The sequence below is a fragment of the Triturus cristatus genome, chromosome 3_1 (genome assembly GCF_964204655.1).
Source record: "Triturus cristatus chromosome 3_1, aTriCri1.1, whole genome shotgun sequence".
In the NCBI taxonomy this organism is placed as follows: domain Eukaryota; kingdom Metazoa; phylum Chordata; class Amphibia; order Caudata; family Salamandridae; genus Triturus; species Triturus cristatus.
In genome coordinates, this window is record NC_140583.1 from 288,598,644 (window position 1) to 288,609,939 (window position 11,296).

At 41.1% G+C, this 11,296-nt stretch overlaps 1 long non-coding RNA gene across 1 annotated transcript; it reads left to right on the top strand.

The window, feature by feature from the left end:
* Positions 1 to 4,672: 4,672 nt before the first annotated feature.
* Positions 4,673 to 10,689, top strand: LOC146860113 (uncharacterized). The gene is made up of 2 exons (XR_014978791.1): positions 4,673 to 5,169; positions 8,167 to 10,689. It is a non-coding gene; the product is annotated as an uncharacterized LOC146860113 (long non-coding RNA).
* Positions 10,690 to 11,296: the final 607 nt, after the last annotated feature.

An 11,296-nucleotide genomic window follows, 5' to 3' on the forward strand; every position in this document is an offset into this window, starting at 1 on the left:
AACAAAAATTTGTATACCTGCTCTATTTTGCATGAGAATACTAATGACGTAATCAATTTATATATTAATTTGAATTAACTGTGTGCTCTGATTTATTAATCAACAACGTGCATTTTTTTTATAAACCCAAATTACACGCGGGACATATTGCTATTTGCATGGCAGAATAACTTTAATAACATATTGTGGTACGCCTATTAACAATAGAAGGTGTGGTGATAGAAAAGTGCATGATTTATGTTGCTTTGGTAATGTTTGCGTTCCTGTTAGGGCCGAATGGTGAGTATTATTGCTTTAAATGTCGCTATGAGCTATGAAAATACTAATATATAAAGGGATTAGTGTGGGTTTAACATTAGAATCTTCATTTCAGCATATTAATTATTCTTTTGTGTTTCTTTTGCTTAAGTTGGCATTCGGGCCTACCAAGCCATGACATTCAAAATGGAGTTCGGAAGTGGCCACCGTCTTGTGAGCGCGATGCAGACACGGATGGCTCCGGAGATCTCCAGGCATCCTCAATTCAGAGCACAGTGTTCCTGGTCAAGGATAGGAACGTGGAGGACTGCCAGATTTCAGTCAGTGAAAATTATCCGGAGAAACAATAGTCACCTATAATAAAGAATCAACATTATTGCATGAGAATGACATAAACTAAGGATATGACCAAGCTAATTCTCTGAGAACCCAAGACTCTGAGAAAATTGGATCATATAACAATTTTTGCAAGATGGGCCAATCACATTTCTTTCCAGTTCAATAAATGTTTCAAGTTACCCAGAATTTTATTATAAAAAGGGTAGTAGAATAGGGAGGGGTTAGATGTTAGTTGTTAGTCGTTCGAGAGGGCCACCATAGACAGATCGTGTCCGGAGGAGAGTGTCCAGAACTTGCGTGATCGATTCGCTTGCACGATTGCTTAGTCCTTTGGATATCTTTGGGACTGTGCCATGCTGAGCGAGAGAACGTTTCGGACTTATTGAGTCTTGGCCTGCTTTCGATTTTGGACGATTAAGCAAAAGGATTTGGGTTATGCAGAGCCAATTGATTTAGAAAAAGATCCCGATAGCAGGAATAGGTAAATATAAAATGTCATGCAAATTTGTGTTGATTGATTGAAACTCAAACTTGATTGACCGAAATGCTAATTATATAATTGCAAGCAAGAAATTAGATAAACTAAACATTGATTAACAGAAAATGGGTTTGTGGTTCTTCAAGTAGGTCACTAAAAAGGATTCCGAGGCTTTAATGTGTTTTAGCTGGTTCTAAATCACCATCAACCAGTCCAACTAATTGGTCCATCGACCAAGTGGTGGAGTGCCTTGATGTTAAGGTTAGGATCCTATAGGTGTTGATGTAAATATGAATATTTTGTAACACATTTTCCTTCCCTTTAGGTAATAAGGTACCCCCCCACATGTCCAGCGGATTCCTCATTCCTCCTGCGTGCAGATACGAGTGAGACGTATGAGCGTTGGTGTTATGGGCCCCACCAATGAATGCGTGTGTGAATGAGTAAGTACGGTGACGGATCTGTGACGCAGGGAGGATCTGTAAACATTTTTGGCCCTTTCCGCTGGATCAAAAGCAATCACAAACAATGCGGTAGCCAGAACCAACAAGAAGGATAAGGATAGAATGGAACCCAGAAAAAGGGGCAGCAAAGGAAACTGGAGCAGTAGGACCCTTCACAGCAGCACTCGCACAGATAGCATGTCCAATAGCAACAGAAACAGCTAAAGAAAAAGAGGATGATGACAAGGAGACAGTCAGGGGAGGGAAGCACAGCCTACATAAATAATGATAAAAGGGAAACGGAAGAGGAGGGACCAAGGATTTCCATATATGGGAATTTTCAAACTCATTAATTCCGCTTAATTGAGGCCATGTAGCAGAATTAAGAGTGTGAATACATGAAAGTATTTAAGTGACTGTTCAGAGATGTTGAGTTGTAAGAGGAATCATAGGAGGAGTAGCACACAGCAACACACAGGTCAAGAGTAGCTACCAACATAGATTCTGGATGTTGGCATTTCTAATATGTGGTGTCACAAAATGAGGTTCTGTTGCAGTAATCCTACTTTTTGCCTGGCTATTGATGCAACTTTCGCTGTAGAGTACTGGGTCCCTGCTTTCCTGGTTCCCAGTACCAGTGTTCTTTCCCTAAAAACGTTTGCAATTAGTAGTGCTGCCCCCGAAAGTACCTAGTAAGTGGTACCCTGGATTCGGAATTGCCTCATAAAAAGGAGCTGAACCCTCAACAACCATTGAGAAGTCAGAAGCAAAATAAAGGATGTTTTCCCAAGATTAGGGCTCAATTGATCCTCAGACCACAACTTTAACTGCTTTGTACATGCGACTTGCAATTCTAGCCTTATTTTACATTCACATGCCGCCACAGACTTTAGACAGGAGTACATGATGCTGCATCAAATTTTAAGTACACTTCCTCTTGTATAACAACAAAACTCAGCATTAGTAAATGTAATTCCAATAAAACACCCATATCCCATTCACGCACTGTAGAAGAAGTGATTTTTGCCCGACCATCTGGAAGGCACTTTGAGGCCATGATATGTGTTAGAAAACTAGGAAAATATTAGAAATCCTACAATTCAACATAATTCCATCAAAGTTGACCAAATCACACTATTCTTGCAATTGTGTCAGAGGTCAGCTTATAACAGTGTGTGGGTGTTTAAGCTCTCTGTTCTTTAAACACAAAGAGAGATTTTAAATACAAAGGTTGAACAACTATTTTTGATTTTTTTAAAAACATTTAATAGTCTGTTGGGAGTGGATTCAACATATAGCAATTGCTTATATTGTTTTTGTTGTTGTTAAATTCTACAAAGAATCACATGCTCCCTGACAATCATTGTGATGTGTAATGCTTGTTACTGTTTGGATTTATTACTTTTCACTAGTTGTCGTACGATGTCCACTTTCTCAATAGGAGCTGTTTGTTTGTTGGACAACATAAATGTTGGGATTCCATGCACCCCCTCAGGATGTGTTGGCCTTTTGACCTGCTAGCTCGCAGTGCCACAATATATACCCCTAAACCTAGTAAGGTAACAAATGGTTTGGACAACCTCAGAACATGACAACCCTGACTCCCCAAGAAATCTTTGTAACAGATCTAGAACCTTTTTGCTCAGTTACTCATGCTCACTCAGAAAATTACAAAAGAAATACACAAAAAGGCGCCCAAGAAATGAGGGGTGTTTTCAATATTTATTAAACCATTGGGATTCTTGTATAAAATATATGCGCTGCAGTAATTAATAGACAGAAGCATATAAAAGTGATTAGCAATATAAGAACAGTGAAAAGGATAACCTACTCCACCATCGTTCTAAAACAGGGTATATACACTTGCATATAAGTACTGGGTATAGTGTACTCCTACTGTGCACTTCCTAACCTAGTTGCCATTGGCAGGTGTTCTGCCAAGAATCTCCTACTGGATGATTGAACTCCCCGTTGTTTGAAGGCAAGGTATGTAGGTCCCCACGTTGGTCACAAGTTGGACATCCTACCTTGCACAGGGTAAATGGAACTCAGCTGGGTTGAGACTCCGACACAGCGATGAACTCGCAATGACATCTGAGTACTCCTCAAAATCGAACACGGAAATGCATGCCTATTTATATAAACATCATCCATGCTTCCGTGTCGAGGCTTCAGTCATGTCGACATTGTTTATCGTCTTTGTGATATCCATGTCTCCTCATGGACGAATAACAAACAACAACATATGCACAATGTGTGTTCAGGCCTTGTACTAAATGTTCAAGGTGATGTGATAGTGTATTTAAAAAAAATGCAATTGTGTGTCAAAAGTAATTGTGTAGAAAAGAAGTCTCTTCCTCCTTCCTTCCGGTTTGTGTGTTTTTCTCTCTCTTGCTCACGGTTAATACCTGTTGAGGACAAATAAGTGCTGATCCCCAAACATCAGTGCCAGAGGGCTCCACTGGCAACAACCAGCTCAAATTAGGCACTGATGTCACCATGTGAAAAATATCTATCCCCTTCATTGAAATGATGATCCATCTTTAAAGAAAACTATTTTCTCTAATGATTACCTCATGGAAGTTACAATTTGTGGGCCTGTTATGGCAGGGTTTTTGGCTTTATTTAGCAGTGATAATAGATCATTATTCTTGCTCGCATCTAGTATAGGCATTCTTAGCCTGTGTTGGCCCTTTTAAGCCCTTTTTCCAGACCTAGAAGAGGATAGCTGCTTAATATGCCTTTATTCTTGACTTTAACCTGTCTATTGCCTATTTGGCTTTGACATATTAGACATATTGGTATGGTTCATGTAGGTATTCTGACAGAGCTAAGGAGCATTTCACCCCTTTCAGGCCTAAAGCTAGAGAGACTCCATCTTGATGGAAGCAGAGAGGCTTTTTAGGGCAAAAGCAATGTTTATAGTTATAACTGTTGTTCGCCCTAAGCGGACCGGAGAGAACCGGCCAGAGCTGAATCTAATCAGGAATTGTTCCCGGGCTCAGGTCTCTAGACGAAACAAGCAGACTGGTCACTGTGGGAGCGTCTAGCGCAAGGAGCCTGGTGCATGGGATTGGTGGGAAGAAGCTGCTGGCTGGAACTTTCCATGAGGAAACAGCATTCTATATTTGTGAAGTGCAGAGGCGGAGTCAGTCAGTCAGTCAGAGGGAAGTCGAGGAGAGAGTCCAGCAGAGAGGAGAGCAGTGGAGTGGAGTTGGCAGAGAGAGAGAGAGAGAGGGTTCAATCTGGAGAAGAGCTGAGTTGAATAGTGAGCTGGAACTGAAGGAAGCAGTCAGAAGCAGTTGCTTATCAGGAGGAGGTGTGAATAGCTGGAGTCTGAAGTAATGCCTTTTAGAAGAGATAGAGGAGAGCTTGTGGATTAACCTATGGGAGCAGATGGAATTGGACATTGGCGCAGAGACAAAGCGAATAAGATAGTAGAATGAACGGTGATCAGAGCGGCAGGAACCATTAAGAGTGAAGACGCAAGGTGGAGAGACAGTTCGTGTGGGGGAGAGGAGTCCAGAGACAGAGCGATCAGCGCAGAGGTGTATCCAAGAGTGCAGGAGAGAGAGAGAGCATGAGATGAGCCAAGGCACAGACGAGAGAGGAACCCAGATGACAGCTAGAACAAGACTTCACACTAATCAGGTGATATTGTTTTCATCACATTAGCTACATTTAATCTTTTCCCTTTCAGCGGAGTGTTCCTGTTATGTGTAATCCTTCTCTTTTAAGTAGTGTGTTCTACCTATAGCCTTTGTTAGATTTGTATTAATGTTTATATTACTGTAATAAATGACCCCCAGTTTATAACAAACTGGTGTGTAGTCCCTATTCTTGTTCACTGAAGGTAAATGAAGCTCCTAGGTGAGCACTAGGCGCGTGAATGGATGAGTGATCCCAATCAGGTAAGTGGTGATCACATAAATAGGGAGTGAGTGGACCTTTGATGCCAAGAGCAGGTAATACACAATAATCTGGACCCATATTCAAAGTTATTATTGTAGTTTCATCCCGAGTAGACAGCTGAGATAATATCCCAATATATATATATATATGTATAGGTGTTCATAGGAATGTGGTCGTCGTTGATATGCGGCGTTAATGAGAGCACTGGGGGGTCGAACCAGTGTGGATACCCACAAGATTGTGGCTTGAGTAAATGAGAGCACTAGGTAGTGGAACTAGTGTGTAAGTTTCGCAGGATCGCGAACGGTTTGGAAAAGGGAGCATTGGGTTCTGCAGGCCCGTGTGTAGACGCACCAGATTGTGTGTCAGATCTGCCCTAGGGTAGAACGGTCTGGGTCAGGGTGGCCGCGAGACCAACTGATGTGAATAAGTGTGGTGTAGGGTATGGATATCCCTAGTAATCAGTGAGTATTCTTAGTATCCCTATAGATTTAGTGGTGTTCTTAATAATATGAGCTTGTATATTGCGAGTTCCCTATCCTCAGGTAGGTACCAGGTGCCTGGATATAGAGGAGTCCTGAGGACGGAAGGTGAGCACGTTTTGGCTGGGTCACAGGGGCCCCTGGGGGCTGATCCCATCTAAACAGAAAATCCAGCCATTACATTTTGGCGTAGTCGGACAGTTTACGAATTCTGTGTGCCTGGCCATGTGCTTAGAGAGTTTTCCATGTGTTCTGAGGGAGTGCCCTGAACGCTAATTCCATCTGGCGTAATGTTGCAGTTTATGTAGCCTGTTAGACCTATTGGCTTGAACAGTTGCAGCGTGAGGAGATTGTATTACATCATGGCATTTGGCTTCTTCAGGGTGGAAGGAATGGTTTTCATCTTGGTGTTTAAACTGTCAGAGTTGAAGGATGACATTACATGAGGAAGCCAGTTACATCTATGTGATGGTCCGTTTGTATAAATGTGTGTAAAAAGTGCTTTTAAATTGCCCATTCAATTGCTTGCTGCATCTGCTTATGCTGTGCAATGTGACATGTGTTCATTGTTCTATGATCTGTGGAATTCTGTGAATATAGCTCCTTGTACATATGACTTGTGAATAGCGCCATATTATTGTGATTTGTGAGGTGCATGTTCTCATGTTGATCTGTTGTGTTCCTTGTGCATTGCGCCTTGGAAATGTTGTTTGTGAAAAGCTTGTCTTGTAAATATGGCTTGTGAATAGCGCCATGTGGTCATGGCTTGGACAGGGCATGTTATCATTACGTTAGGCAGAAGAGAGCTGGATCTCTCTCGGGTGCTTGGGGATAACGTTTTGAAAATATGTGTACGTGTTATCTGTAAACGTGAAGAGATGTGCTCATGACTTTCCCATGTATCAATGGACGTTGGGAAATGTTTCTATTTGAGCTGCCAAAGGGTTAATATCTTGAGTTGAGATGGCAGCCTTTATTTTTTTTTTTTTATTTTTTTTTTTTTTTTTACGTGCTGTCAACATGCATGGTTATCTGACCTGACTATAAAAGTCAGTGAATTATTTTAAGGATTTTTGATGGTTTGATTTTGACTTTTTTTTTTTTTTGGTTCCTTGGTCAGCCTACGTGCTTTGTCAGTTTCTTGACGGAAAGGTAACATCTTGTGTTTTGAGAAGGGTTCTGTTCATTTCACATTCCTTTTGAAATGCGTACGTATTTGTGTGGGTTCACCTTGGAACTGATGTGGTTATAAATCAACGTTACGGAGAAAGCTGTGTTCTTTTAAAATGAGTGAAATGTTAAAAAGATAGCCCGTTAGAGTGCACGCTACGAGCTGTTTTCGTTAATTATTTCTGTGAGGGGTTTCCATCTAGACAGGAATGTGTTAGTTTAATAATAATAAATCTTGCCCGACTGTGCATGGTAACATGTGCTTTTAATTAGTGACTGGCAACTATTTGCCTTTGAAATGAAAATGTTAAAATGAAAATGTATGTTTTTATAAATGTGAACTTAAATACAATGTTGAAATGTATCTGCATTTTATGTTGTTTTACAAATTATTTCTCTTTGACAAATGGACCCTAAATAAGTGAAATGTCTAGCCTTTAGTTGAGTTAGTTGGACAAACGTCTTTTTTTTTTTTTTTTTAAAAAACTGGAGCTTTTTTAATTGGCAATGCACTGTAACAGAATTGTTTCTGTTAAATTCGAGCTTCTGTTAGTTACAAAATAAGGCAGGAGTAATTTGTTTTTTGACCTTGGCAGACCAGCTGGTCTGCGCAGACGAATTTTTTTCTTTTTTTTTTTTTTCTTTCTTTCATTCTGCAAGTTTCGATCACGTCCCAGTGTGTTATGATGGGCTACAATCCAATTTTCTTCCGCGCACGGCTTGTTTATTTAAGGGCGGGGTGGCCTTGCTCTTCCCTTGGAGTTAGTTAGTTGGATGGGCCTGGGCGTACTCTGACCAGGGAAAATGGGAGGCTTGCAGTGCCCTGCTGATGCTGTCATCATTTGGCAGTAGTACAATTTTTTTTTTTTCTCACACTGTAACATGGCTCTTGCCCAGAAGGGTGGGACTGGCTTAGTTAGGATTAGGGTATGTTAGGCCCCACTCAATGTTACTAAAAGTTAAATTTTGAATGTTTTTAATTAATTAGGATATTTTCTTTTCGATAATGAAAGGCACCCGGGGTGCTTTTTAAATGGAAAATTTTATTTTACAAGAATAATGATACTTCTTCTCTTGTTTCTAGGATTGCTGCAGTTGGGGTGCGTGCGTGCGTCTGCCCACTCCCTTTATTTGTTTTAGCTTTTTATTTTCATGTTATTATTTTAGTTTATTGTTTTGGATGATGGAACCAGACCAGACCAGACCAGACCAGACCGGGTGATGGATGGCCGCATTGGAGGAAGTACCGAGGATGCAGGGTGGTGGCCTACACTGAAGAATTTGGACATTAAATAATCGCTTGGACAATCAGGCCCCACTTTTAAAGCAACAAAAAACGTGTCACCTATTATGACTAAGTTATTTAATTCCCTGGCCTGCAATTTTGACATCACTACAAGCAGGCCCCACTTTTAAGAAAAAATTTTTGTCACCTATTATAGTTTTTCCAAATGAAGGACTTTTTTCAATGATGGTGCGCACATGTGTTTCACCGTGTGATTTACAATGTTTTTTGTTACTGTTCTTATATTTTCACCTTGATTGATCAATGGGTGGTTACCTTAAAATTTGGATTGTTCTGGGTAGAGTGTCTTTTAGTATGATTATGTATTAATGTTTGCCCAGACCTTGCAATTGTATTTCTCGGATTTCACTTTAAATTGACAAATGTCAGCAGGTAGGCCTCATTTAGGCCTATTGTTATTTTCATCTCACATATTAGCACCTACACCAATAGTTTCATGAGTCATCATTGGCTTAAGTTGCCTATAGTACGTAAGGCTCATTTAGGCCCTTTCTTGTTCTCTCATTAGGAGTTGAAGCACATTTAGTTTTTAAGTTGACAATGGTAGGTAGGTCTCATTTAGCCTTAAGTTGTCCGAAGTAGGCCCATTTAGGCCCCTTGCTGTTTTCATTCAACACATAAGTCCCTACATCACTAGATTTCACCAGTTATCATTAGACGTTGAGGAACATTTAGTTTGAGGATGCTTTGGTTAGTTTCTTTCGTTATCAGATCCAATCTCAGATATTTTCAGCATTCGAGTCAAGGGTGCTTTGATTTGTTTTTAGGTTTCTATTCCCTACAATTGAGTTTCAGGTGGAATTTTCTTGAGTTGTCATTGTTTTTAGGGGGTTTTTTAGGTTTTGATTTGTTGATAGATTTTGTTGATGTTTGTTTATTTAGATGTTATTGTTTGTCAGATGTTCGCAAGATAAGGATCTAAGGGTGGATGGCAGAGATATTTAGCAGTGATATAGATCTTAATCTTGCTCACATCTAGGATAGGTATTTTTAGCCTATGTTGGATAGATTATGTTGATGTTTGTTTAGATGGTTGTTGTTGTTTATAAGATGCTCGCAAGATAAGGATCTAGGGTGCAATGTTATGGCAGGGTTTTTGGCTTTATTTAGCAGTGATAATAGATCATTATTCTTGCTCGCATCTAGTATAGGCATTCTTAGCCTGTGTTGGCCCTTTTAAGCCCTTTTTCCAGACCTAGAAGAGGATAGCTGCTTAATATGCCTTTATTCTTGACTTTAACCTGTCTATTGCCTATTTGGCTTTGACATATTAGACATATTGGTATGGTTCATGTAGGTATTCTGACAGAGCTAAGGAGCATTTCACCCCTTTCAGGCCTAAAGCTAGAGAGACTCCATCTTGATGGAAGCAGAGAGGCTTTTTAGGGCAAAAGCAATGTTTATAGTTATAACTGTTGTTCGCCCTAAGCGGACCGGAGAGAACCGGCCAGAGCTGAATCTAATCAGGAATTGTTCCCGGGCTCAGGTCTCTAGACGAAACAAGCAGACTGGTCACTGTGGGAGCGTCTAGCGCAAGGAGCCTGGTGCATGGGATTGGTGGGAAGAAGCTGCTGGCTGGAACTTTCCATGAGGAAACAGCATTCTATATTTGTGAAGTGCAGAGGCGGAGTCAGTCAGTCAGTCAGAGGGCAGTCGAGGAGAGAGTCCAGCAGAGAGGAGAGCAGTGGAGTGGAGTTGGCAGAGAGAGAGAGAGAGAGGGTTCAATCTGGAGAAGAGCTGAGTTGAATAGTGAGCTGGAACTGAAGGAAGCAGTCAGAAGCAGTTGCTTATCAGGAGGAGGTGTGAATAGCTGGAGTCTGAAGTAATGCCTTTTAGAAGAGATAGAGGAGAGCTTGTGGATTAACCTATGGGAGCAGATGGAATTGGACATTGGCGCAGAGACAAAGCGAATAAGATAGTAGAATGAACGGTGATCAGAGCGGCAGGAACCATTAAGAGTGAAGACGCAAGGTGGAGAGACAGTTCGTGTGGGGGAGAGGAGTCCAGAGACAGAGCGATCAGCGCAGAGGTGTATCCAAGAGTGCAGGAGAGAGAGAGAGCATGAGATGAGCCAAGGCACAGACGAGAGAGGAACCCAGATGACAGCTAGAACAAGACTTCACACTAATCAGGTGATATTGTTTTCATCACATTAGCTACACTTAATCTTTTCCCTTTCAGCGGAGTGTTCCTGTTATGTGTAATCCTTCTCTTTTAAGTAGTGTGTTCTACCTATAGCCTTTGTTAGATTTGTATTAATGTTTATATTACTGTAATAAATGACCCCCAGTTTATAACAAACTGGTGTGTAGCCCCTATTCTTGTTCACTGAAGGTAAATGAAGCTCCTAGGTGAGCACTAGGCGCGTGAATGGATGAGTGATCCCAATCAGGTAAGTGGTGATCACATAAATAGGGAGTGAGTGGACCTTTGATGCCAAGAGCAGGTAATACACAATAATCTGGACCCACATTCAAAGTTATTATTGTAGTTTCATCCCGAGTAGACAGCTGAGATAATATCCCAATATATATATATATATGTATAGGTGTTCATAGGAATGTGGTCGTCGTTGATATGCGGCGTTAATGAGAGCACTGGGGGGTCGAACCAGTGTGGATACCCACAAGATTGTGGCTTGAGTAAATGAGAGCACTAGGTAGTGGAACTAGTGTGTAAGTTTCGCAGGATCGCGAACGGTTTGGAAAAGGGAGCATTGGGTTCTGCAGGCCCGTGTGTAGACGCACCAGATTGTGTGTCAGATCTGCCCTAGGGTAGAACGGTCTGGGTCAGGGTGGCCGCGAGACCAACTGATGTGAATAAGTGTGGTGTAGGGTATGGATATCCCTAGTAATCAGTGAGTATTCTTAGTATCCCTATAGATTTAGTGGTGTTCTTAATAATATGA